The following is a 24,235-nucleotide window of genomic DNA, read 5'->3' as shown; positions in this document are numbered from 1 at the left end:
GAATCTAGAAGGACCCTGTTTGCATACGCATTTTAGCTATATTCTTGAATTTTGCATCTAGATGTACCCTGTATGCACATGCATTTTAGCTATATTCTTGAATTCTGCATCTAGATGTACCCTGTATGCACATTTTAGCTATATTCTTGAATTTTGCATCTAGAAGGACCCGTTTTGCACATGCATTTTAGCTACGTTTTTGAATTTTGAGTCTAGATGCACCCTGTTTGCCCACGCTTTTTAGCCATATTTCTGAACGTTGAATCTAGGTGCATATTGGTTGTACACGCTTCTTAGCCTTATTGGGAATCTTGATACTAGGTGTATCTTGTTTGACTTGCATTTTAAGCCCTAAACTGAACCCTAAATCTAAGTGAATTGCTTGCTCTTGCATCCTTAGCACAGACTCTAACCTGCATCCAGCGTGCCTGCTTTAGTAATGAGTGCCTAAATTGCCTAACCCACATTAGCCTACCACCATGTATCTTCCACTACTTTACACAGTTCTACTGAGAACCATCCTCCATTTGTCTACCTCCTACAACATGAACTTAGCTCAACCGCACAATCAGCCACTTCCTGGCAACGCACCCCCAGAGCTAGCTAACATGCCCACCAGACCATGCAGCCTCCGACAGCGAAACTTTAGACTCCGCGCCCGACTCCCAAGAACCTACGACCCTCCAGCCAACCTGCCACTATCCACAATACGCACACTCTGCTTACCACCAACACCCCTTCACCTACACTCAACACTGGCCAACATCGACTACAACTCAACAGTCGAATCCTCAGAGATGCCCCCTCTAAATGCCAGCTCAAAGCCCAACCGCCCTCTAACTCACACGCCCTCTCTGGAATAAAAGGCGCCCTACTTAACACCTGCTCTATGGTAGCCCATGCCATCGAAATAGCGGACACAATACTAAATGAAAAAGTGGACTTCCTGGCCATTACAGAATCCTGGCTCCATCCCGCAGCAGGACCAGCCATTATGCTAGCCACCCCTGACAACTACACTCTTATACACATGGATCAAACCACATCTAGAGGTGGCGGCCTGGCTATAATTGTCAAAAATAACCTAACCCTTAGACTCTCCACACACCACAAAACCAAATCATGTGAATCTCTCACAGCTAAACTCACCATTGCCAACAATCAAACCATCATCATCCACTTGATATATTGCCCACCAGGCCCCATAGGCTCGTTTGAGGAAGATCTCACGAACCTTTTATATGATAATCTAAAGAATTCCACTCAGAGCCTCATCCTAGGCGACTTCAACCTTGGATTCAATGATCAATGCGACCCCAATGCCCTACAAATCAGCAACACCCTGGAGGAACTAGGGTTCTCCCAAAAGATCACAGCTCCTACACACATCAAAGGAAGAACCCTTGATTGGATTGCCGTACACAACTGCACAAATCTATAATGCTGCAGCTGTGGCCCGACCACCTTATGGTATCCTTTACCCTAGAAGCCACCACACCTACGAACAACAGTACCCTTGCCCCCACCGCACCCACCAGAAAAAAAAAAATATCACCGCCGAAAATCTTATCCCCCTCATCCTCCCCACTTTAAACTCCATCTCAGATCAGTCTGACTCGGCCTCCATGGTAGAAACTTACAATGAAGTGATGCTCGCCTCTCTGGACATTATCGCACCATTAAAAACTAGGAAGAGCAAACCCCGCCAACACCTAAATACCTGGTTCACACCCCTATTGAAAGACATCAGACAAAAGAAACGAAAAAACCTGGAGATTAGACCCCTCAGATACCAACAAAAACAACCTTAAGGAAATAGCCTCCCTATACAAAAATTAAATCATCTTAGCGAAACAAACTTCCTACAACACTCGTATCACATAAGCCAAATCCAACACGAAAGAACTGTTCGCCATCCTGAAGGAAGTAGAATCCCCCACCCAAGCTCCCGATTCCTGCTTCAAGGACAAAAACTGATGCACAGGCATCCAAAACGCCCTTGCCAACAAGATATCCTTGCTTCAAGCAAAGATTAATAACACAAAAGTGTCCATAACTGCCCCAAATTCTGTTAACAGAGGCCCCTCATCCAGGGCCACCACAAGTCCACTACCACCGACTCGGATACCACTGGACGCCCCCTCCTTCCACAAAGTCTCCACCAAAGAAGTCGAGAAAGTCATCCTCACCCTCAAATCTTCGCATTGCCAGGGTGACCCATGTCCAGCCCAAATCATAAAAGACGCCGCCCGTGAACTCTCACCTTTCATTACTAAACTAATAAACGCTTCTTTCACTTCAGGCACCATACCCAGTAACCTGAAACCTTCCTGGGTCCTACCCCTCCTCAAAAAACAAACCTTGGACCCCGCCATTTCAACCAACTACCGCCCTATAACTACTGTGCCGTTCCTATTGAAAATTCTAGACAAAGTGGCTTACCAACAAATTCAACACTACCTGGAACTAAACCACCTCCTAGGAGTCCGACAGTCCGGCTTCAGACCACAACATGGCACCGAGACTGCACTCCTAGACCTTAAAGCACAAATAGACTTAAGACTTAAGAGACAATGGCACAACCTCACTTTTACTACTACTGGACCTGTCTGCCGCATTCGATTTGGTAGACTATGCAATCATCTGGTCACGGCAGCCTGCTTCTCCCAGGAAGCTGTCGCATGGATCCAGTCTTTCCTGGACAACAGGGCAATGCAAGTCTTCTCTCCCCTAGCAGCTGCTGACCCTGCACCTATTACGTGCGGTGTACCCCAAGAATCCTGCGTATCGCCCACCCTCTATAATATTTTCACACAGCCCCTTTTCGATGATCTAGACGGTCTTGGTATCACCTACACTAACTATGCAGACGATGCCCAGATCCTCATCCCGCTGACGGGAGATTATGACAAGGATTTGGCCTTTGTGAACAGAGTCTACCTCATCATCCAGGCATGGATGGCCGCTCACGGTTTATGCCTGAATGATGACAAAACCGAACTCCTCATTCTAGGCACCTCGTCTAACATAAAAAAACTGGGCACCAAATACGACTCCTTCATAATCGATAACAACACCATCACTGTACCTAAAGTAGTCAAAACCCTCGGTTTATATATAGACTCTACGCTTACCTTCGACAAACAAGTGAATTCCATGGCCTCAGCCACCTCTTATACCTGCAAACTAATTAGAGCAGCCAAGCCTTTCCTCTCACCTAATAACTGCGTCACCATAGCTAGAGCCCTAATCCTGTCGAAACTAGATTACTGTAACGCCCTCTACATAGGCAGTAATCAATACATCACCTCCAAAATTAAAACTTTGCAAAATAATGCCCTAAGAGCCGCCCTAAACTTCCCGAAAAATGCCCACATATCAGACTTTAGGAGATCCACTAACTGGCTCTCTACTAAAGACAAAATCTGCCTCAAAACAGCCTCCCTCACACACAAATGCCTTAACCAGGCAGCCCCACAATACCTTATAGACAGATTCACCAAACAGACATCCTCGCGCCCCTTACGAAAAGCCAATTCTAACCTACTGCTAGTACCCAGATTTAAACATACCAAATCTGGCGGGTGTAGCTTTGTTGTCAAAGCGGCACAACTGTGGAACTCCCTTCCATCTGACCTAAGGGAAGACTTCCCATACCAGCAATTCAGATCCAAACTTGTCCCATGGCTAAAAGACCACGATGTGTAACCTCACGCCCATGGCATATGGGATCTCATGTATATTCTGTATATTTGTTCTGTTCTATTTACCTATCATATATACACTGCATTTACTGTATATATTGTATTGATTCCTTGACATTACATGTCTACAGCACTGTAACCACAAGCTGTATTTCATGATTATCTGCAACATGTAACCTAAGTTGAACAACCCTCTTTCTGCCTTCGCGCCCGTATACCCCGGGTCTGGTTGCGCAATATAAATAAATAAACAAACACACACCGATCTCTCAGGTTGCTTACCAACTCACCGGCTGTGGGCGCTTCTTTCTTGCTTTGCTAATTTCAATTCACGGTTCAAGGTTAGGACCACAGGCTTGGCCTTGTTTTCCAAACTCTGCTGTTCAACCGCGAGGGTCGCTGTCATTCTTGAAACACATTGCAATTTTTACTTGTGGGATCTGGCTTTCTCCGTGTATCTTTTGCGGTCTGTTGGAGGCAACAACCTCCAGTAAGGAACATTTGAGGTTTTTGGCCCTCTGCCCTCGTCCCTTGGTCCGTTGCCCTGCTCCAGTAGGTGTGCCCTCGTCCTGGAAGGTCAGCTCGTACTCGTGTTCTGCCTTGCTCAGAATCTTTCTTTAGGTGTTGCCTTTTATTCATGTGTGGAGAGAGAACTGGTATCAGGTGTATGCACTTAGTGATAAGTGCCTGACTTTGCCTGACCCGATTAACAGGACATGTCCAGTACGATGTGAGAGAGTTAGTCTGGTTACTCTGTCACCCTCTTCCTCGGTCCAGCGTTTGTGTAAAAAGTAGGAGGTGCGGGGGACCTACAAAATAGGTTGGGGTAGATGAACAAAAAAGGGGAGAATACCGCGTTTCACCATTGGCTGTCTCAACCCCACTCCCGAAGACCCCTCACCCAGGTGATCCTCCTGCATTGGTCCACCCCCAGGAACTGGATCCAAAAGCGATGGCCGTGTCCTGGTCCCCTGCATGACAATTCCCTGAGGACTAGCGGGTGAGACAACCTTTTGGTTTTGCACCAGCAGTGCACAAAAATGCTGTATTGTTGTTAATTTTGTCTTGGGTACAAATAACTTCTGGTGACATTATAAATATTAGTAATAAATTGCTAATCAAATAATTGTGTTTTGCTAATGAAGAACATTTTTTTTGTTTTAATTTGGTTTTATTGATTTTGAAGCAAAAAAATAAAAAAATAAAAGAGAAACAGAAGATTAACAAAAGATTCGGGTGTTTCCTTTGTTACAACTCTGTTAGCATATGGTTACATCAAAAGAACAAAACTAGATTCTCGTGATACAATTGATCGTCGTTGTGTTCGTTTCCAATCTCAAGTAGTAACAGTCATTATAACATAACCCATACCCACCCACCTCCCTCCCCATGGTTGGGCAGACATTATTGCAGTATCTTTTCTCTGTTGACATGTTCATAGCGAGTAATGTTCGGTTCACTATTGTGAGGTTTCCTTGATTTTTGGGTCATAGTTGTCCTGTATTGAGCGTTCGTGATGTTTTTGGTTCAGTTAAGATCCTGTAGTGTCATCGGGTTGGGAGTCCGTCGTCTCTGAGAGGTGCTTGCCTCGAAATTCTGACCATAAGATCTCGCATTGCGACGCTTTGTTGTGTAGGGCTGCCGTGATCAATTGCATTGTATAAATGTTGGTTGACAAATTGATCCATTCCGTCTTACTTGGAACCTTTTTGGATTTCCATTTTGTTACTAGAAGTGCATGGGCTGCTAGTAATAGGTGTGGGGAAAGATCCCGGAGTCTGGACCATTCATCCTCGTCTTTTTCCATTCCGAAGAGAACCAATCGTGGGTCAACGTCTCTTTGTATGCCGTCTATGTCCTTGATCCATGCCAGGACTTCCTCCCAGAATACCTTAATGCGTGGGCAGGTCCTCCACATTCTCGCCAACATCTAGGACTGAGAGTCTGAAACATCTTGGACAATTTCAGTGGGTCGTATTGCCATCTATGTAGCAGTTTAATGGCGTATGATTTATATTGACTGGATAAGGATGTTTTGGATGCGTTTTTGCACATCATTTCCCATTGTTCTGGCTCGATCTCCTCTCCAAAATCTCTCTCCCCATTTGCTTCTGAGATGTTCCGTGGATCCGGTGCCTGCTTCGATAAGTTCTTTGTACATTGCAGATATCAAACCCTTCATTTCAAACTTAGAATCCAAAAGTTGTTCAAATGTGGTGAGCTCTCTCTGCAGCTTTCCCTTCCATGCAGATTTTGTGAGGACTCCTTTTATCTGGATGTATTAGAAGGTGGATACTGGGCCTATCCCTAGGGCTTCAGTTAGGTCTGGAAGGGTTGTGAAGTTGTCCTTCTTCTGGAGTTGCCCTACCCTTTCGAGTCCCGCTTCGTACCAGGATTGGAATCTTCCCACTTCGGGTATGTGATCCTTTATGCCAGGGGACCATAAGTGGCTAAGTGGGAACGGCCAAGTGGTGATCTTGTTCATTGCTTTGCTTGGTTGCCAGATATTCCAGATGGTACTCAGTATCGGGTGGCCCTTAAATTTTCGTTGTATTCTTTTGTGAGGGGTCCATAGCCATTCTGACACAGTGGCCGGCGAGAAGTAATGATTGTCCATGTGGACCCATTGGAGGTGTTTATGGTCGCATTTGTGTGGGATAAGGATACGTAGTTGCGAGGCCTTGTAGTATGCTCGCAGGTCAGGGAGACCTAGTCCTCCTTTGTCTTTGGAAAGCGTTAGTGTCGTATGCGATCCTCGCCTTCTTTCCCTGCCAGAGGAACCTAAGCATACGTTTTTTGGCCTCTTCAAAAAACACATTTGGTATCTCGATAGGTAACATCTGGAAAGGGTACAGGAATCGGGGGGGGGCATATCATTTTAATGGCGTTAATCCTTCCTAACCACGAGATCGTGAGTTTGTCCCACCTATTCAGATCAGCCGAGAGGCTCTGGAGGAGGGGAGGGAAGTTAGCTTCGTATAGGTCTGTAATGTTTTTAGTGATCTGGATGCCTAAGTATTTAAGCACCGAGTGTTCAAGTTTGAGGCCTAAGGGCAAGAACTTGGTTTTGTTTCCCTCTTTCGTTCCTTGCAAAGGGAACAGTATTGATTTTGTCTTGTTCACCTTAAACCCAGAGAGTTTGCCATATTCTTCTAATAGTTGGAGAGCATGAGGGACAGATACAGAGGGGTTGGTAATGTGTAGAATTATGTCATCAGCGTAGAGTGCTATCTTATATTCTTTTGTTCTCAATCGCAAGCCTTCTATTCTGGGGTCGGATCGTATCTTTTGGGCCAGGGGTTCTAGGGAGAGCGCAAAAAGTATTGCAGAGAGGGGGCACCCCTGTCTAGTACCACGTCCCATGTCAAACCATCTGGAATATTCTCCATTAACAGAAATAGATGCTTTTGGGGATGTGTATACTGCTTGTATTCCTTTCCTGAATCTCGGCTTTATCCCAACCTTGCGAAGGACCGCCATCAGGAATTCCCACTCCACTCTATCAAAGGCTTTTTCTGCGTCAATTGACAGTAGGGCAGGGTCACCTGGTAGATCTGGTGATGAGTGGATGAGATGGAGAGTTTTGCGCATGGTGTCGGCCCCTTGCCTACCCAATATAAATCCGACTTGGTCATTGTGTATGAGGTGAGGGATCATTACTTCCAATCGGGCGGCTAATACCCAGGTGTAAATTTTGGCGTCTAAGTTGAGCAATGAAATTGGGCGGTATGAACCACAATGTTTGGGGTTCCTTCCCTCCTTTGGGATCACTGTTATGAGCGCCTTCGTAAAGGAGTCGGGGGCTGTCCCTGTTTCTAGTATCTCGTTAAAGAGCTCCGTCAAGAACGGTTTTAGCTCGTCGCTGAAGGTTTTATAAAACCCAGCGGTATAGCCGTCCTCTCCGGGGGATTTGCCTATAGTTAGTCTTTTAATTGCCTCTTGGACCTCAGGTTCGGATATCGGGGATTCTAAGAGCTCAGTTTCAGGGTACGAGATTTTGGGCATGTCTATCTGGGAGAGATAGTGATCTGCATCTGATTGTCCTGGAGTCACTTCCGAGGTGTACAACGCCTCGTATAAGTTGGCAAAACTCTCTGGGATAGTGTGGAGGGTTGGGGGGGTCGTGGGGTTTTCTTCAATTATCTCTTTCACTTTCCGCTCTGCCCTTTGTTCTCTGAGTCTGGCTGCCAATAGTGCATCGGCCTTATCCCCTTCTCCTAGAATTTCTGTTTGAGGAATCGAAGTTTGCACACAATTTGTTCGTGCTCCAATAGTTTTAGTTCTTCCCTTTCACGTTGTGCTATTTTGATGTTGTCGCGGTCCGTGCCCAGGTGTTCCCTGTTCTCGCTTTCCAGTTGGCATATTTCAGACCTCAGTCTGTGCTCAATGATCTTTCTCTCTCTTTTTTTGGTAGATCCTTCTCGTATCAGGATGCCTCTCCAGGTGGCTTTTCCTGCCTCCCATATTGTCTGCTTGGAGACTTCCCCATTGTTGTTTAGTTTGAAGTATTCCTCAATTTCGGTTGCCATTTCAATTTTAAATAATGCATCTTTCAACAGGCTGTCATTACAGCGCCAATTCCCTCCTGAAACGGGTAGGTCTGCCCATCTTATATCTGACAGGACCATGTCATGGTCTGACCATGTTATTGGAATTATTTCTGATAGCATTGTGGTGTCAAGGAGGTCCTTGGTGAGGTACAAGTAATCAATCCTGGTGAATGTTTTGTGTGGGTTGGAGTAAAACGTGTACCCTCTTTCATTAGGATGTTTAATTCTCCACACATCTTGCAGGTCATATATCTCCATTATGTCGGAATGCCCAGTGCGATCACTCCTCGTTTGGTTTCTCATCTAGGGATTGCCTGGGTCCCAGTCTTTGGTGGGGTCAGCCCATTGATTAAAGTCTCCTCCGAGATTAACTTGACCGGATGCTTCCAACATTATTTTGGGTATTGTCTTTTCTAGGAACTTGGCTTGTCCTGCATTGGAAGAGTATTTTACTGCGATCGTAACTTTAACCTTTACAATTGACCCAGATATCAGGAGGGCACGCCCGCTTACATCGGACCAGGTCTTATCTACTTCAAAATGGAGTCCTTTCTTGATCAAGATTCCGACTCTTCGCTTCCTGAGTGGGCCTGAGCCCCAGAATTCTTTTCCCCCTCTTTTTCCTAGCATGCCTCTCTCCTCCCCCTTGGCAAACTTTGTCTCTTGTAGAAGGAGAATGTCTAGTTGAGATCTCCGGAATTCCCTTGCCACTAGTGATCTCTTGGTCGGCGAGTTGAGGCCTTTCACGTTAAGTGTTCCTATCCTTAGTATTTCGGTTGCGGATTCGTGTCAAGTAAGTGTATTGTTCATAAGGACTCACGTCGTCTTGAGTGATCCTTTGTATTGCCGTTAATGCTCCATCCTCTCTACATTTCTTGCATTTCTTGTCTGCCCAGCCCCCCCCACACCCTCCACCCTTCCCACGATGATGGCGTCCGTGCGGACCCAGATAAAGACACTGGTCCTGCATCGAACCACCTTTAGGGACCGTCACTTCAGGTCCCCAAGATTATTATAACATCATAATCTTGATTGAGCCCCCTTTCACCTTCCTCCTTCGTGTACATGGTCCGAGCCTCTTTTGAGCCTATACATCCTTACACAGTTCAGGCCATGGACATGCGTATTAGAATTTCTGAGGCTTATGGAATCTGCTTAGATCACATGCTGTGCATAGGCCGACATCTAGTGGAAGCTGCAGAGTATTAGTTTGTTTTTCGAAACTCGAAAATGGGCGTCGACACAGGGCGTGCCAGTAATACTATCCCTAGTGTGACGTCCACTGTACCCAAGATCCCTCACGCGTCTAGGATCCTCAGATTGTTTTTTTCCGCCATACTGGTCGGAAGCATTTTGCGGAGTCCCCTGGCCTTAGCCATACTTTTGCTAAAAATTTAAAATTATAATCTATTGTCATCCTTCCCCACCCCAACGTCGAACTTCGACACTCGACGCCGGCTGGAGAAGAAATCGACCGTCGGCTGCTGCACGACGGATTTGGGCCTCGGAAGGCCGCTGGCCTCGGCCTGGGCCTTGGAAGGCCTCTGTCCTCGGCCCTGCAAGTAGGGAGAGTGGGGGGTGGTACATACTCTACACTCTTTGTATATAGGTACACCTTATACATTTCCTACACTTAACAGGCCGCTGCCTCAAGGTGCGTATGGAGGGTACCCCTTTTCAATTCTGCCCCAAGTGCTATCGCAAATACCCTTGGGTCGACAGGCACGCCACGTGCAATCTTTGCTTGCCGAGGGACCACCCCGAAGCGAACTGCAGAGCGTGTAGTAGGTTTAAACCTAAGACACTTAAGGACCGTTCGACGAAGCGTTGGGCCCACCACGCCAGGCAGGCGGCCATGGCAGCGGAGGGCGCCTTCAGCGACGCCGTACTTTCGGACGGCGAGGGCATTACGGCGTTGAAAGACAGCTGAGCGCAGGTCCCCGACCTCGGAAGGTCGTCCGGCAGGACGGCTATGGGGAAGACCCCCGGCGACACAAGCGCTTCACATACTACACACACTAAACACACTAAGCCCAACCGAGACTCGACGACGTCGAGTTCTCGGAAAGAAGCACAAACAGAACGGTCCGATTCGGTGTCCTCTGGGCGCTCTCGATCAAGATCGCCGCATGACTCCAGGCAATCATCCACTCTTGCCAAGAGTGCCTCGCTCCCTAGGCTAACAGAAGTTCGATCGTCGGGAGACGAAGACGACTTCCACCCCCAGGCCAAGCTCCAGGAGTCGGAGCCCGCAGTTAAAACCAGCGAGGCCCCACGCTCGAAGGATAGGGACAGCACCCCCGATCCTGGACGCCAGGCGTCGAAAACCTCCGGAGCCACTAAAGGACAGGGAAAACATTTTTCCACTCACAGGGAGGGGGGAAAACAGCAGAAGAAACAACCTTTGCACTCTTCCACACCTGTGAAACACACCTCTCCCCCTAATCAGACAGACAAAACCAGGTCTGCTGATATGTCTAAAACCAGCAAAGCTACTCAAGAAAAATCCCATAGACTTGCTGAGAGGGTCATCCCAAGTTCCAAAAAATGGTCCAGTGAAGACATAGATAGGGTCATGTCAAGAATGTCTTCTTTGGCAGATTTTTATGATAAAAATCCAGAACATTTCCTCTCGTATGATCCACAGGGGGCGACACCCTCAGGCTCTACCGATCCTATCCCCCCTCCCCCCGAGTAAGAAGCCCCGGTTTGAAACTCAGATGAGGTCAGAACCCTTCGAGGTGCAACCTTACGCAAGACCATACTCACTGTATCAAGGAGAGGCTTCCTTTTGTGAGGACCAAGAATTTGGTATGATAGAAGAGCAAACCGGGACGGGCTACTATGGGGATGATGAGGACCAGGAAAGGAAGAGGAGGACCCAGAAACATACAGAGTAGATTCCCCGGTAGAGAATGAAGCCCCGGTTACCGACTCCCCGGTCGATAACCAACCCCTCCTAAACGAGGTTCTCGCACACGCAGCAGAACATTTCCACATTGACACCCACGGTGTCCAGGAGGAAAGGGACTTCGCAGAAGAGTTAGTAGGAGAAAGGAGGCCTGTTGCCCAGACCATCCCTATCCTTAAGTCCATTCAGCGGAGAATAGATCCGTCCCTGGCGAACCCGAACCTCACCAGAGCAGTCAATCCCAGTGTTGAAAAACTTTTCAGGGCGGCCCAGTCTGACCCTCTCTATATAAGAGGACATCTGAAGCCAGACCCCCTAGTTGTCACCAACACTTTTAAAAGGGCTGGAACACCCTTGTCATCGTCCGAAGCTCCTCCCGACAAGGAGAGCAAAAAACTATACGGTTTCGGCAGGAAAGTAGCCTCAACGTCCGCCTATCAAGCGAGGATTGCAAACTCCACCACCCTGTTGGCCAGCTACAACTGCCATCAGTGGGAAGAAGTTGCGGCACTCATAGCCTCTGCTCCTGAACCTTTAAAGGGCCAGTTAGCTCGGATTTTCGCAGAGGGTAGAGCTGTGTCTGGTTGCATTTTGAAAGCAACCTTCGACGCCGCGGACAACGCAGGCAGATTGATCGCGGAAGGCTCTGTTATCAAAACACATGCGTGGTTACGGCAGTCTGGTTTTCAGGCAGAAACCCAGGCATCATTGTTGGACAAACCGGTGGAGACAGATCTGTTGTTTGGTAAGGCGGTCGAAGACGCACTGAAGAATGCCAAGGACGAATACGAAACACTCAAGTCCCTTGGCCAGTTAACCAACAAACCCCCTAACCAGAGAGGGAATAGTAATTTTCGTCGCCCACGCGGCCAAAATTCCCAGAGAGGATCTACCTATTCCCAGGGGCAGGGTACACAGTGGAACAACCAACAGTCTACCCAGGGTTACGGCAGGGGTAATAGGAGAGGTTGTGGTAAAGGCAGAGGCAGCCCCAACAAGGGAGGCAGCACGCCTCCCCCAAAGCAGTGACGCTCAGTTCAGGGTCCCTTCTCACGCAACCCCAGTAGGGGGACGCATTTCCAACTTCACCCAGGCTTGGGAAGGGATCACTTCAGACAGATGGGTGTTGTCAACAGTATCCACAGGATATTGTATAGAACTACTGCAGCGTCCTCGGAACCATCCTCCACGACAAAGAGTTCACTCTTTAGAACATCAGAAGATTCTCATTGAGGAGATCGCCATTCTGCTAGAAAAGGACGCGATAGAACTCGTCCCGGGACACCAGGTAAACAAGGGTATTTATTCAACTTACTTCCTTGTGCCAAAGAAAGATTTGACAATGCGCCCAGTATTGGACTTACGGCCTGCCAACAAGTATGTCAAGCCCCAAAAATTTCGTATGACCACGCTACAAGAGGTGTAATCCCCCTCCTAAAAAAGGGGGATTACATGGCAACCTTGGATATGAAAGATGCTTATTTTCATATTTCCATGTTCCCAGCGCACAAAGTATTTGCGCTTCAAGGTGGACAGTCGACACTACCAATTCAAGGTACTGCCCTTCGGGATAGCTTCGGCACCAAGGGTATTCACCAAGGTACTGGCGGTGGCGGCTGCACACCTACGCAGGGAGGCAATCCCAGTGTACCCTTATCTGGACGACTGGCTCATAACGGGGGAAACCCCAGGAATTTGCAGGATAAACTTTCAAAGGACTATCGACCTCCTCCACAAGTTAGGCTTCTCAATCAACGAGAAAAAGTCAAGCCTGGTGCCAAGCACCTCCAAACAATTCCTAGGAGCAATCCTAGATACTCAAGAGGGGCTGACCTTTCCTTCAGAAGAAAGAATTCGGAATATACTACTGCAAATTCCGCATTATCAGTCCGGTCAACAAATAACGGTACGCAAAGCAATGCGTTTACTGGGCATGATGGCGTCATGTATTTACCTGGTCCCCCACGCGCGCCTGCGCATGCATCCCATGCAGGAATGGTTGGCGAAACAGTGGTCTCAGGCAAGTGGTCAGTGGGACGATCTAGTGGTCGTTTCGCCAACACTGGTACAAAGCCTTCCCTGGTGGACAAGAGAGAATCTCGCACAGGGGAAACTCTTTTACGATCCCGAAGTACAGGCAGTAGTCACTACAGATGCATGTCTGACGGGGTGGGGAGCTCACCATCTCCACCACACAGCTCAGGGTCTCTGGTCTCACTCAGTGGCCAAGAACCACATCAACCTGCTAGAGCTTCTGGCAGTATTCAGAGCGCTTCAGGCGTTCGAGCCCCACCTACTAAACCTGTCAGTGCAAATCCGGACGGACAGCACAACAGCCATGTTCTACCTGAACAAGCAAGGAGGGACTTGCTCGCCAAATCTGTCCAAGCTTGCCCAGAAAATCTGGACATGGGCACTCAGACGGAACATCTATCTGTCATCACAACATGTTCCAGGAGAGCTCAATTCCCTAGCGGATGCTCTGAGCAGAGACTCCCTCCCAGAGCAACACAAATGGGTTCTACACAGAGAGGTCGTAGAAGATATCTTCTCTCAGTGGGGTTTCCCCACTATAGACTTATTCGCCACAAGCGAAAACAGACAATGCCCAGGATTTGCATCCAGGTTTCCCCAACCAGACTCCCAGGGGAACGCCCTGTGGATGAACTGGTCAGGGATGTTTGCGTACGCTTTTCCACCAACTCCTATCATCAGGAAAGTGGTGAACAAGATGAACAGAGTGTCGATGACGCTCGCCCTAGTTGCTCCCATGTGGGCAAGACAACCGTGGTTCCCACACCTACGCAGGATGGCGGTGTGCGAACCCATCAAACTTCCAGCCTGGTACAACCTATTGTCCCAGCACCAAGGTCAAACAGTGCACCAGCAACCCAACTCAATGAACCTGGCAGCATGGCTCCTGAAGTCATAGAGTTTGGACATCTCAACTTGCCACAGAGGTGTGTGGACATCCTAAAAGAATCTAGGAAACCAAATACAAGGCACTGTTACTTTGACAAGTGGAAGAGGTTCGTTATCTGGTGCCAGAGTAGATCAATCAACCCCGTTGATTGCACTCCTTCCACTATTGTTACATACATGCTCCACCTGCTGGATGCAGGATTGGTTTTTAACTCACTGAAAGTACACCTGGCAGCCCTGTTGGCTTACACCACTTCACATAGCAAGGTTTCGTGGTGGAAAGTACCAGTAGTTAAAGCCTTCATGGAAGGAGTAAAGAGACTTCACCCTCCTATTTCAAACCCACCACCAGGGTGGGACCTTAATGTGGTGCTAGCCAAGCTCATGGTGTAACGCTCACCTGATTCCCACGGAGGCGCAGGTCTGGCTTCGAGTGCTGATGCTTCTTCAATGGTGAAGCGCAGGACTCTGCAGATGGACAGGAAGGGCCCCTCTACTCTGGCTTCTCCGGCTCGCAGGAATATTCCCCTGTGCGTGAAAAGGGAGTATTACCTACTGACTGAGTTATGCTCAAGCCTCCCACTCTCTTCCAACCCTCCACGATTCCCTTCCACGATTCCCCGTGAAGTCTCACCTTAAGGTCAGGAAAGATGAGCTCTCCATCCTGCTTCTGATGCAGGGGCGCGTTGAACCCAGTTACTTCACTGGGTTGAGAATTTATGGGAGTTCAGGCAAGCTTGACTATTCAGGTAAGGCTCTGTAAAAGTTCTGTTGCAAGTCCAAAAGTCCTATCTTATTAATAATGTTCATTGTCTCTTTCCCCTTAGGGGCCGGGGTTCGGAATGCCGGAGATATGGCGCCGACCCGAAGTGAAACGTGCAGTTCCAGTAAATGACAGGTAAGTTCTGGATGAGCGCTCGGGTAATGTCTTGCATTCGCTCATTCAATGTCTTTGTCTTTTTTCCCCATAGGGGCCGGGGTCCGGATGCCTGGAAGCGGCAAGACCCGAAATGAAATGGGAATGAGACTTAGAAGGAAACTGAGCTTTTCCTATTCCCTTCCTTCTCTCACCTTGTTCTTGTCTTTCTCTCTAGGTTCTGGGAAGTGGCTGTGGATCCGGATGATCGCTGCTGAAGATGGTGGCGTCCAGGAAAGGTGAGTGAAATGCAGCGCTGCAGCGATCGTAGCGAAATGCTTTTAAAATGTTGTCTTCCTTTTCAGGATCGTCGGTGTGATGTCTCTGTGGCGCTGATTTAGCAGGTAAGGTCTTTTGTCTCCCTTTACAGGTGACCCAGGATTCTGACAGGCGTGGCTGAGGTCCAGATGCAGGAGCTGACACGGTGAGCGTCCAGCTGCGAGGAGCAGAACAACGCGAAGCGTGAGTTGCTGATCGGGTGTGGTTTAAATAGCTTTGGAAGAAGTTCAAAGTGTGTATCCTTCCTCCGATCAGGTATATATCCTTCCCCGACCACACCCGGGTGGAAAGTAATCCCACAGGTAAAGTAGTTCCATTCAGGCCTCAAGAGGGCCTGGATGTGGCAGCATGGTCTGCATCAGGTAAGTGCACATTAAAACACTTGAACACATGTCTAGCTTTATGAGCCTGGCGCCTAAGGCGCCAGGACAGGGGTCCAACATGAGCCTGGCGCCTAAGGCGCCAGGACTGCGACCAAAGGGCCCCAGCTTGGGCCCGCTGGCACTCCCCTGGGGGAAATGATGCCTGCCTCTGGGGTTGCTGGGTCGGACCTGGCTCCTTGGAGGTAGGCATCATGACACATGGGCCCCCCTTTCGAACCCATGCATAAAAGCAGTCCCAAACACCTAACTTATAAAACGGCCTTCTTAGTAGCTATTACTTCTATAAGAAGGGTCAGTGAAATTCAGGCTCTGTCAGTGCAGGATCCCTTCTTTACTGTCCATAAAGACAAACTGGTTTTACGCACACACCCTAGGTTCTCACCTAAATTTATATCTAAATTCCATGTAAACCAGTCCATCGAGCTTCCGGCTATCTTCCAGGACCCGCAAAGCTCGGCTGAGGTGAAACTACACACCCTAGATGTGCGTAGGGCGGTCCTCTACTATGTAAATAAAACCAGACCGCTAAGAAAAACAGATCAACTGTTTGTCTCCATAGCTACAGGCAGAGAGGGGGATCGCGTCTCTAAAGGTGCCATCTCGAAGTGGATTATTAACTGTATCCAGCTGTGTTACTCACTTTCTGAAAGAACTCTGCCTTTCACGCCAAGAGCCCACTCTACTAGAGGCATTGGGGCCACTCTGGCTTTCATTGCAAATGTACCCCTTGACACCATTTGCAAAGCAGCTACTTGGAGCTCTATTCACACTTTTACTCAGCATTACTGCATTGACACCCATTACAAGGCAGATACACAAGTGGGACAAGAGGTTCTAAGACACTTATTTGCTCATGACCCTTCTCACATCCCACCTCCTTCTTCAGGTACTGCTCGCTAATCTATGCACAGCATGTGATCTAAGCAGATTCCACAAGCCTCAGAAGGGATACATTACTCACCGTAATCGTATTTCTGATGCTTGTATCTGCTTAGATTCACATGCGACCCACCCTTCCTCCCCTCTGAGAGAAGGCGCATGATGGCTTGTAGTCTTACCTTTCTGTCTATCTGCTTGGATTATCTGTACTCACGCTACTCCTCATGTCAGAAAAAATACAATCTGAGGATCCTAGACGCGTGAGGGATCTTGGGTACAGTGGACGTCACACTAGGGATAGTATTACTGGCACGCCCTGTGTCGACGCCCATTTTCGAGTTTCGAAAAACAAACTGTAATACTCCGCAGCTTCCACTAGATGTCAGCCTATGCACAGCATGGGAATCTAAGCAGATACAAGCATCAGAAATACAATTACGGTGAGTAATGTATCCCATATGTCATCTTACCAGTGTTGCAGTTCATCGGTTCTCTCCCTGTGGGGGGGTATTACCTCTCCGAAATGTCCTCGATCCCTTAACACGTTTCCTTCTGGGGCCCTGTATACGCCATCCTCTTTCTTCTCGACGTTGGTCTCCCCGATCGTGTTCCTCTGCGCTTGGCCCAAGGAGGTCCGAGATGTACGCCTTGATCTCCCCCTCTGAGCTTAGCTTGGTTTTGTTTCCATTGTGTTCGAAAGACAGAGCGAAGGGGTAGCCCCACCTGTATCTTATGTTTTTTTCCTTCAGATATTTGGTGATGGGCCCGCACATGCGTCGGAAGTGCCAGGGTCATGGATGACCGGTCCTGGTATATCGAGATTTGGGATCCCTGGAGGGTAATTGAATCGCTGCTTCTTGCTTTCTCGAGGATCCGTGTTTTGTCCTGAAAGCGGTGAAATCGAGCAAGGACAGATCTTGGTCCGCCTGGTGGCCCTCTGGCTCTGTGTATCCTCTGTCTTAGGTTCATCAACCGCATCATCGGAAACTAAGAGTTTTATGATGTCATGCAGGGTGTTCTTCAGATCGCTCTCCGTCTCCCCTTCTCGTTCCGGGATTCCGAAAATCCTCAAGTTGTTCCTCCTCCGTTTTCCAGGTCATCAAGCTTGTGTTTGAAGCTCTCCTCTCGTTGCTCCAGTTCGGTCATCCGCTGGTCGAGTTGTGCCTCCAGGGTGTCTATGGACGCTTGATTGTTCTCGACCCCTTCGAGCCTCTCTTCCATGGTATCCAGGCGTTTGGTGATCTTGTCAATTCTGGAGCCAATGCTGGCACCCATATTCTTTATTTCGCCCAGCAAGGCGGCAATGTCCCCTTTGGTAGCTGCTGATTCACTCCCCGAGGTATTTTGGTTCGCCATGGTATGGTCACAATTTTCGGCGGGAGTCGAGACATGGGAGAATGTAGCTAGTTTCTTCCTTATGTCCATTGGTTCTCCCAATGTTCTGTGGTGTCACCGGTGCTGTTCAACGGGGAGATGGGGTCGGGGGCAGAGGAGGCACACGCACCTGAGTCGGGGGCCCTACCTTCTGCACTCCGACGTCGGTGGTCTCGGGAAGTTCGTTTGGTGTTGGGAGGGGTTTCCGTGGTGTACGGGCAGCACAGTAATGCGTATGGGTCGCCCGGGATGCCCTTTAAGCGGTGTCTGGGTCAGCCGACGCTTTGGGGATGTTTTCCTCCTGTGTGAGGTGTGGGGGTAGACATTCGAGGCGATAGAGGTCCAAACCGCCGCTGCGTGGTGATGGCGCTCCGCCCGTTGTTCACGGGGTAGGTGGGATGGGCCTACCGTCTCCCTGCTCAGCGCTGTCTCAAGGCCTAGTCCGATCATGTTCTTCGGAAGCTCCGCCGACTCGACCGAGGTTGTCATGTCCCCTTTTGCGGTGATGGACGATGTTGGGAGTATGATTTCGGTGGCCGGGGTTCAGGTTCTTTCAGGCTTTCTTCGTTCGTCAGGCCCAGGGTCTGCCTCCGACCGTTGTGCAGTTCCCTGCAAGCGGGCCGCGGAGCCGTTATGTGTGACGTCTTTTTGAAGGACGTATACCTCAGGTTTGCAGGGGTCGTTTTCGTCCGGATTTTCAACCGACCGGAGGGGGGGGGGTCCTCAGCTGGCGGCACACCGGTGTAGAATCTTGGGGGGGTCATCAAGGTGGGGGCTCAATCCCTCCTAGGGACCCAAGGTAGCGGAGCTCACGTGAAGTCAGACCACATCTGCGCGCCCCCTGGTGGCCAATCATGAAGAACATTTTAATGAGCAAACTCTGCTAATCAATTTTTGAAAACTAATTTATGCCTTGCATTGTTTGATATGTTGGCACAATTGATTTACTATGGTGGTGCTCATAAGGAATTTGATTTCGAGTGGGCTCAATGAGTTATACTCCAGTTTTCTGAATATAAGATTTTAGCCAGTTGCCGCTGTGGTTTGCAACTGGTGTTCCTATTAAGTATTGCAGAATTTGAGGCATCAATCACCCTGCCAACCAGCATGTTAAGCAAGGATAAATAGGCGACTGCGGCCTCAAATATCATGTAGCCCTTTCTCTGAAGCAAAGGTTCTGGCTTCCCAGAACCCTTTGCTGTAGATTATGGACATTAACTGGAGTTTACAGACTGCCCCTTTGCTCTTAAAATTTAAAAAAGGTAGCAGGCACCCCTTTCCAGAAAGAACATGGCATGATAACCTGTTCTGTGGTTTTTTTCCCACTGTGAGAGTTTGCAGCCATCGCTTTTTTCTCACTGTACCTTTCACAGATGGGAAATATCCATTTGCATATCAGTCTTTGTCCCGCCCACATGGGCAGTCCAGCACTGAAATGCTATGGCAATTCCCTTCTGAACAAGAGTACCAACAGCAACCCCATACACATGTTTCAGCTTTGTTGGGCCTCATCAGTGAGGTGAAGCTATGCCTCTCTGAGCACAGTGAGCACGGAGCCACGTCTGGGTTCCCCCAGGTAACTCAAGGTGATCAACCCAAAGTTCCTTGCAAAAAGAAATCCAAAAAGGTAGCAGGCGCCCCCTCTCCAGAAAGAACGTGGCACGATAACCTGGTCTGTTTTTTTTTTCCCACTGTGAGTTTGCAGCCATCGCTTTTTGTCCACTGTACATTTCACAGATGGGAAATATCCATTTGCATATCAGTCTTTGTCCCGCCCACATGGGCAGTCCAGCACCGAAATGCTATGGCAAATCCCTTCTGAACAAGAGTACTAACAGCAATCCAATACACGTGTTTCAGCCTTGTTGGGCATCATCATTGAGGTGGAGCCGTGCCTCTGAGCACATTGAACACAGTGCCCCTTTGCTCTCACCTGCCAAATAGCAGATGCTTGTTTTGTTGCACATGTGATACAGTGTGTGTGTTTGTGTGTGCGTGCACTCGCTTCGGGGGGTTGGGAGGGTGAGAGATATTGATTGATTGACAGGAGCAGAGTGAGCTAGTGAAATGGGACCTGTAAGCAAGAGGCCAGTGGCGGGAGTGCAGGGCCAAAAGTTGTTTTGCCTTGTCAGACCTACTTCGCCATTCCACTGACAAACCAAATCTCCTCTAAAATCTCCTACCACCTTATACTACACAACTCCACACAGACTACCACCACAGGCCTAGCCATTAGCACATCAACACTAACCAAGCCACGACTAAGCGCTCCTCTTTATCCCTGTCACACACTCCCATATCGGCAGCTAACCAGATCCAAAGCACTGCAGTCTATTAAATCTCTATGGATAATATACTCCCAAGTTTCTCCACCAAACCCATCGTAAACAGGTTGACACTCTGGGGAAACGGGTACTTCCGATTTGCACACATCAATACCACAAGTTTTGCATTTGCCTTTCCCACCAATTAACAGCCTCCCCTCTTACAGGGCCAAGCGCAGCGAGACCAATAGCGGTAGACAGGCGCTATACAAAACCACTTACATTACATAATAGCATAATGTTTTTTTGGGTTGAAAAAAAATGTGGTGCCATAAAATACTACTGTTGACCTTCACTGACCAATGTTTGTCTATAGGTAAGTGACCTCTGCAATACAGAAAAACATTGAAAGATGAATCTTTCTCCTATAGACATGGCCATGGTCAGATGACGCACACTGTATACCAGAAAAGAGGCAGAGAAGAAAGTGCAAAGGTTAATGACTCTGGCAGGCCTAGTTTCATCAGGACTTGCGTAGTTTGCGTGCTGAAAAAAACAAAGCTTATACACACTGGCAAAATCTCCCTGATAAGGAGTAGCTAGACAGTATAAGAACTCTATTATTCAAGCTTGCTAAGGGCACTTTGACTCACAGATTAGTCTTGCTGAATCTTATTCATAGGAACTCTTCAAAATAGTGAGAGGACTAGAGAAGCCCAATATTAGATCAGAGCAAGCAATAACCAGAGAACAGGCATTCTGTGCTAAACTACAAGCTCTTTTTAACAAGGTGTCCTCTCTTAAAATGGCCATCTCTTAAGCAGACACGTGTGGTGGCTTCTGTGACTGGTCCATCACACTCCTGCCAAATAACTTTTTTAAAATGTTTTTATTTATGGAGTTGACTGAGTCGGAGGTTGAGACAGTGATACAATCTCTTAAGCCGACTAACTTTCCTGGGGATCCTTGTCCTTCTTAGGTCGTTAAGAATTATGTATTGGTACTTTCTCCTGTGATTACTGAATTTGTCAATGCCTCATTTATGTCTGCTTTTGGCCCCAGTCTGCAGAATCCTACTTATCCCTCACTGAAACCCTGCTGAAAGTCTCCCAGGTGGCAAGGGTAGGGACGTCATTTGGGGGTCGCCACTGGTCCTGGACTGGAGGTTGCGCTTTTAAAAATAGTTTGTTGTTTCAACAAACTATTTTTAAAAGCGTGCAAACTCCAGATTGCCTGCTGCCATGCCTGCAGCAGGAGCGGGAGCGGTGACGGCGTCAGTGTCTGTGATCGTAAATATATCCTTCTTAATCTTGAGCTGAGATCATCTGGAGATAGGGCGGGGCAGAGCTCTCAGAGCAGACGGCAGCAGCTTGGGTGCGTGCAGGGGACGGAGACTGTTAAATCACAGCAAGGTAGGGCTTTGGTTTTGCAAAACGATTCAGCAACCTATGGTGCTTACATTGTGTTTACCCTCCTTGACCAATGAATAGTTTGCCTAACAATCTAACAATCTCCTCTCCATTTTGGTGCTGCTTGGCATTCTGCTCAACAGTCTGGCTCTGTGGAGAGCATCTTGCAAGAGAGAAGAACTTGTTGCTTGACAGCTATATCCTTAGTGGTGTCCATCGATCCGCATGGCACAGAACCATTTCATTTGGTGCTATGTGCTTGGTTGACCTTTGCTTCAGAGTACGAGAATCTGAAATGGTGATGTAGGCTAACGTGTAGAGTGGCATGCACCTAGAAGGGGCAGGTCCTTCTCAATGTTGATTTTGTGTTTATTTTTTGTGAAGGGCTTTGTTGTCGACCTGTACTCTCGTATGCTTGAGAGCAGCCCCATGCACAGAACTGTTTGGCAAATAACTTGTTTATTTCCTCTCGGAGAAAAACTGCCTGCCCCTAGCATGCTCCTCTTGTAATGTGCAAAGTGGTGCCATTCCTGGAACCCAGATTACAGAAATTGTTGGTGCACTTTTTACACAAGTCTGTGGAATTACTGAAACCTGGGTGTGCGCGGTTTACCATTGCCCACAAGCACTGTTAATACAGCTGCATGCTCTCGTTTTCTGCCATTATGTGGTGCTTTGGCTGATGTCTACTCGTGCTTACCGAATTCTATGCTTTTCACAAAAGATTATGTGCACGTTTTAGAAACAGTTATCCTTGTTTTCAAATCCATACCTACTTGTTCCAGAGTTGGGCGAACGGTTTACAAGTTCCTGTGTGTAGTGTAAATCGCTTGTGCACTTGTTATAAAAAGTCAACATGTTCACAGAAATGTTTGTGCACGTTTCGAAGCGTTGCATCCTCTTTTTATTTGCAGGAGTTTGCACGCAGCTGTTTATTACAGCAATGTCCCCACATGTTCTTTTACAGAATTATGGGGGGTACTTTCCCAGAAATACCCAGACTTTGTATTACGTCTTATTGTACTTACTCATGATTTTAAACATTTCCATTTAACACCCTTTGCTAAAATCCCGGAGTGCCAATGTGCATTTTTCATTGTAAATGCTGACCATTTGTGAGAATATCTTTAGGCAATGCACACGCGCGTCATAACCTGTGCATGGGTCTGTGCAGACCTGCCCAGCCATTGCATCGGCATCGCCCAGGAGTACAGATCTGAACATTGGCAAACATAGGCCAATCATGGTATCACCCAGGAATGCAGACCTCGGCATTGGATTGGTATGCTGAGCGGACAGGTCTGTGCCAGCTAGGCACAGGCCGATCGTGGATTCGCTCAGGAGCCTGTCCCGACTCTTTATTGGCCTGGCATGCGGGGTGGCTCTGTGTGTGTGCAAGGCAAACACAGGTCAACAGTGGCATTGCTCAGGAGCCAAGATTCAGCATTGACCTGGCATGATGGGCTGCTCTGTGTGTGTGCACAAGGCAGACACAGGGTGATCGTGGCATCACCCAGGGGGAACAGTCAGAGCTGGCATGCTGTTCAGGATGTTTGTTTTCATCTCGGAGGTAATGGCTGCCCAGAGTACGAGATGCTGTATGAGTGTGCTGCTTTCCCCAGGCTACTCTAAATTCTTTAATACACAGTTATGAACCCTCCCAATGGTATGTAGTTTGCAACATCTGAAGCCTGAAAAGTAGATCCAGGCAAGCTTGACATGGGGCCAACTTTGCTCCATACGTGCAGATGAACTGGCCTGCTGTTAAATCTCAGCTACCAGTGTAATGGTGGCCACTACAGAGTGTAATTTGCTTTCTGACTTTGAGAACATTCAGACATGTAATTGCTCATGTTACCATAGCTCCTAGGATAGCTCAGTGGGTTGAGCACTTGCTGCTGCAATGTGGGTGTGATCTGCAGGTTACAGGTTCAAATCCCAGCAAGACCAGCTCAGCCTTACATCCTTCTGAGGTTGATGAATGAGTACCAACGCAGGCTTGATGATGTAGTATGTATATTTGCTCTATATAAAACGCTTAAGCGTAAGCACTATATAATAACACATCATTATCATTTGGCGTTGGACGTCTGCTTGCATTCATAGTAATTTGGTAATATGGGCCTATACACACTGATATCAATGCTACACATGGTAATCCATTCTTGTTGTATGAAATGTGTATCACATTAGTGATATCGTAACCATATTTCTGATGTTTGTTAATCTGCTTAGAATCACATGCTGTGCATAGGTCCGACATCCAGTGGTCACTGCGGAGTATTGCATTTTGTTTTTCGTAGTCCAAAAGGGACGTCGACAAGGCGTGTCTGAAACACTATCCCTATAGTGACGTGCGTTGTACCCACAATCCCTCACGCGTCGAGGTCCCTCAGATTGTTTTTTTCCGCCCAGCTACTGGTCGCCTTTACGCGGAGCTCCTCGGAAGACATTGCAAATTTCATCTCCTCGACCTTTGGTCGTTTTCTCATTAATATTAAACACATACTCCCTCCCTCGACGCAGTTGTGAAGCTGTTCTCCGCCGAGCAAGATCTTCGACGGAGGGTCGAGCGGAGGAGATCCTTCGGCGTTGCCGAACACGTGGCCTGGCCTCGCAGGCCATATACAGTAGGGAGAGTGGG

The 24,235-nt window shown here is 48.1% G+C and overlaps 1 protein-coding gene across 3 annotated transcripts in view; it reads left to right on the top strand.

Annotated features, from left to right (window-relative positions):
• LOC138567341 (ras-related protein Rab-7a-like) overlaps window positions 1–24,235 on the top strand; it is a 460,095-nt gene that overhangs the window by 374,238 nt on the left and 61,622 nt on the right. The gene's annotated exons all lie outside the window — the stretch shown is intronic.

Source organism: Ambystoma mexicanum, chromosome 2p (assembly GCF_040938575.1).
Source record: "Ambystoma mexicanum isolate Mex_15411 chromosome 2p, UKY_AmexF1_1, whole genome shotgun sequence".
In the NCBI taxonomy this organism is placed as follows: Eukaryota; Metazoa; Chordata; class Amphibia; order Caudata; family Ambystomatidae; genus Ambystoma; species Ambystoma mexicanum.
This window is presented reverse-complemented; position numbering and strand designations above follow the sequence as displayed.